The sequence below is a fragment of the Alexandromys fortis genome, unplaced genomic scaffold (assembly GCF_014885135.2).
Source record: "Alexandromys fortis isolate MF-2015 unplaced genomic scaffold, M_Fortis_MF-2015_v1.1 scaffold_447, whole genome shotgun sequence".
In the NCBI taxonomy this organism is placed as follows: domain Eukaryota; kingdom Metazoa; phylum Chordata; class Mammalia; order Rodentia; family Cricetidae; genus Alexandromys; species Alexandromys fortis.
The window spans coordinates 205083-209111 of record NW_026068354.1 but is presented as its reverse complement, the minus strand read 5'-3'; the positions used below and the strand labels follow the sequence as shown (position 1 = coordinate 209111).

The window sequence follows — 4029 nt, the reverse complement described above, 5'->3', positions numbered from 1 at the left end:
TGTAAGTGGTCACAATATCAAAGTCAAAGAAGTCATTATTTGAGTACATCAACATCAGTCTAAGTCAGGACAATGGCGCCAAACAAACCAAAGACAAAGCTTCAAGCTGCTTCACGGGTGTGACCTGCCCTGCTATCGAAATGAGACCACTATCCACACATGCCTCTACAGAGAAATGACCACACCATTCATGTGTCATGCCACAAACTGAGAATGCCACTACCTGCGCTTAAGACAAAACAGAGACCAAAGATACACAGACAAAGGTTAACAAAACTTAGAAAGATAAAACCACTGATCCAGAGTCGATGTCACAGTCTGTCCCAATCATCAAAGTCACAAGTAAGACAAAACAAAAACCAAAGCCATACAAGACACACAAAAAATGAAGTTAATTCTGTATCATCTAGTATAAATCCAGCAGTTTCAATATTCAGAACAGTTCTGTATATTACAAATCAATAATTATATTGAGAGGTTCTTTAAAATCACTTAGTACCTTAAGAATAACACATATTGATTTTGTTTATAAATCATGCACCTGTGTTTTAATAGACCTATTAGCATGTTTTATTTGCTATTATTTTGTGATTTTTTTCACATAAATATTTCCAATTTCAACTGATAAAGAGAAGGAAATAGTAAATAAAATGTTACAAAAAAGAATACAAGTTAAGCATCATTAACAAAATAAATCTGAATTTAGACAAATGACATTGGGAAAGGATATTGGACTGCATTAAACAGAAACAAGTGCTTCCTTGGCAGATTCCAGATGTGGCTAGAGAAATTAACTACTTACTGTCATTTTCAAAAATATGAAAAAGCAAAATTATGTTTTGGTTGCAAGAAAATACAAGAAAATTTGAAAGAGACAGACATTACATAAATTCCATAAAAACCAATTTATAAAAACTGGAGATGTTGGAATGGGGAAGATGTTAAGGGGTATGTAGAAGATGTGCCATCTGATATTTCATGTTATTGATATATATATATGTATATATATATATATGTTCCCTTAAGTCTCTAAATCATATATTATAGCTTCATTGTTGTCCCTTGGGTGCTATCCATTTCAATGCAGATCTAATATAAAGCATTACCCAATATGGGTCTAGAGCTATGAGAAGGATCAAGAGGCTAGTGAAGTATACATCATTAACTTGCTTTGCTATTACTTGATGACTGATCAAACCATTCACCTCATCCCTTACCTCAGAATTTCATTATAGATTCTGAGTCTACTCAAAGTTGATTTTTCTTATATGATAATTTTTATTTTATTTCTAAGTTCTAAGTCACCAACCTCCAATGTATAATTACATTACATTACAATTACACAATGTACATTAGTGTACAAAAGTTTGAGATTCTTAGATAAAGCATATGCACAAATTAAAACATTGCTTTCATTATGCCTTGATGACCATGCTTCCCTTTCTCACATTTCTGTGTCTTATCTCTATCAGAAGATGAGGAGCACAAAGAATAAGAGCAGAACATCTCAGTTCATCCTCCTGAGGCTCCCCATCCAGCCAAAAGACCAAGGCATGTACTTTTCACTGTTGTTAGTCAAGTACCTGAACATGGTGCTGAGAACCTGCTCATCATCTGATCATCGCCGGACTCTTGCCTCTACACCACCATGCACTTCTTCCTCAGCCACTTGTCCTTCATGGACATCTCTTTCTCATTGGTCACAGCTCTGAAGATCCTCAGTAATATGCTGTCATACAGTCAGTCTATCTCATCTACTTGGTGATTTTCCCAGGTGTATTTTTTCATATTTTTGCAAGCATTGACAGTTTCCTTCTGACATCAATGGCCTTTGACAGGTATGTGAACATCAGCCGCCCCCTCCACTATATCAGAACCATAAATCAGAGTGTCTGTATCTTACTAGGCATTACAACTTGGTTCTTATCCTTTGCTTGTGCCCTCATGTATACTGCATTGCTAGCTTGTCTCTCTTTCTTTAGAGGTAACCCTCTGCCATTTATTCTGTGATCTGTCTGCATTACTTAAGCTCAGACACCACCATCAATGAGCTGGTCATCCTCATTGTGAGATCACTAGCCGTAGCCATGCCATTCATATGTATCCTGGTCCCTTGTGGCAAAATCATAGCCAGTGTCCTGAGAACTCCCTCCACCAAGGGAATCTGCAAGGCCTTTTCCACATGTGGTTCTCACCTGTCTGTGGTTTGTCTGAACTATGGGGCCACTATTGGGCTATACTTAGCTCATTCATCTAACAACACTAACAACAAGAATGTCATTGTAACTCTGCTGTACATTTTGGTCACAACCATGCTGAATCTCTTTATCTACAGTCTGAGGAATCAGAATATAAAAGGAGCACTGAGAAATGTCCTCATCAGGAAAATGTATTCACAGTGATGGATGTGGTCTTCCTTCTTTATGTATTTGAGAACTTCCCAGACCTACACATGACTATTATGACTTAGTGAGTTCTAGTGAGTCTTCAGGCTGTATTTTTTCAATCTGTTTTACCACAATCACAGGAATGATTTCTTTTTCTTTTTCTTTCTTTCTTTTTTTTTTTTTTTACTATTTTGTGCATCCTGAGGGACGGTTCTTTTTTTTTTTTTTCAAATACTTCTATGCTGATTCCCTTTTCAACTCTTCGTGCCATGTCCTACCTTTAGGAACATTATTATTTTATCATGTTGATCATTTATTTCATTATCTAATTTAATGGCTGTTGGGGCTAGCTCAATTCAGGAAATAACCAGGCCAACTTAAAGATAAACAATTATATTTTTAATTGTTATAATGGGAAACTCACACCATAAGAATGGGAAGTCCGAGTTCCTGTGTCCAGAGGGAATCACCCAGAGAGCATGTACCTGGTCTGACCCAGTTTTTCTTCCTGGGCTCCAGGTAGCCACGCCTTAACTAGGCGTGATTGGTTAACAGAGCTTCCCCAACATCTCCCCTTTGGTCTAAACAAGATCAATCCAAACCCAATAAGCTATATACAATAGGAACTGATACCAAATATAAAATTACAAACAATATAAACAATATTAAGCAAGGAACTCAAAGCAAAAATTTTACTAAACATTCTATTTCAAGAAGTTCAACTCTTGCATTGAAATTAAGGTTGGCTAAATCATGAGGAAGGTAACTACAATTATCTAATCTTCAACCCTATAAAAGATCCAAGAAGGGAAACAATATTACTTGAGTAAGCAGGAAATGTAATCGAGCAACTTCCAAAATGTGGAACAAATGACAGAGACAACTGGCTACCTGGGCAATCACCCAAAGTCTCATTTGCAATGTTGAAGCAACCAACTTTGGCTAAGGCCTAAAATGACTGACAGACCGTTTTAAAAGGCAAGAAACTTTTCAAAACTATCTTACCCTGTCTTGGCAGGATTTGACAGTCCTGTCTTCTCCATTTATGGATACAATGTATCTTTGTCATTGGTTGAGGTATGGGAATTTCTTTGCCCAAAGGGTACTTCTGCCAAGAAGAAAACAAGCTCCAGGTGGAGTGTCTTCAATGCTCAATATTTTCTCAGAAAAAGATCTGTGCTGCCAGGATCAATTATGTCTCATGTCAATAGAACTCTAAGTTATTTAAATGCCATTTTCTTTAGTTCTTTGCAGTGGATGAAGATTATCTATCTATGCAGAATATAATCTCTATGTATCTAAAGAACCTGATTAGTCTAACTATAAGTATGACAAACATAGATGACTATTGATCTATAATCCTTAATACCTACATAACTTAAAGACTAAGACAATAAACAACTGTGCAATAAATGAGGACAATGACCTCCAAATGTAAACAATCAGAGGTAGAAGTGTACACTGAAATATTGTAAATATATATCAATATATTAAATGTTTTAAACAGAGGAAGAAGCATGCATGCATACAATATTCAATATTATTTAACTTTGTATCAATATACAAGAATCTATATCAATGAAATTGCTTATAAATAATAGCTCACAAACCAATCTATTATTCCATCATCCAATCCCCCCCC

General features: G+C 35.9%; 1 pseudogene; it reads left to right on the top strand.

Moving 5' to 3' along the window:
- Positions 1-1475: 1475 nt before the first annotated feature.
- On the top strand, positions 1476-2402 carry LOC126495365 (olfactory receptor 50-like; annotated as a pseudogene).
- Positions 2403-4029: the final 1627 nt, after the last annotated feature.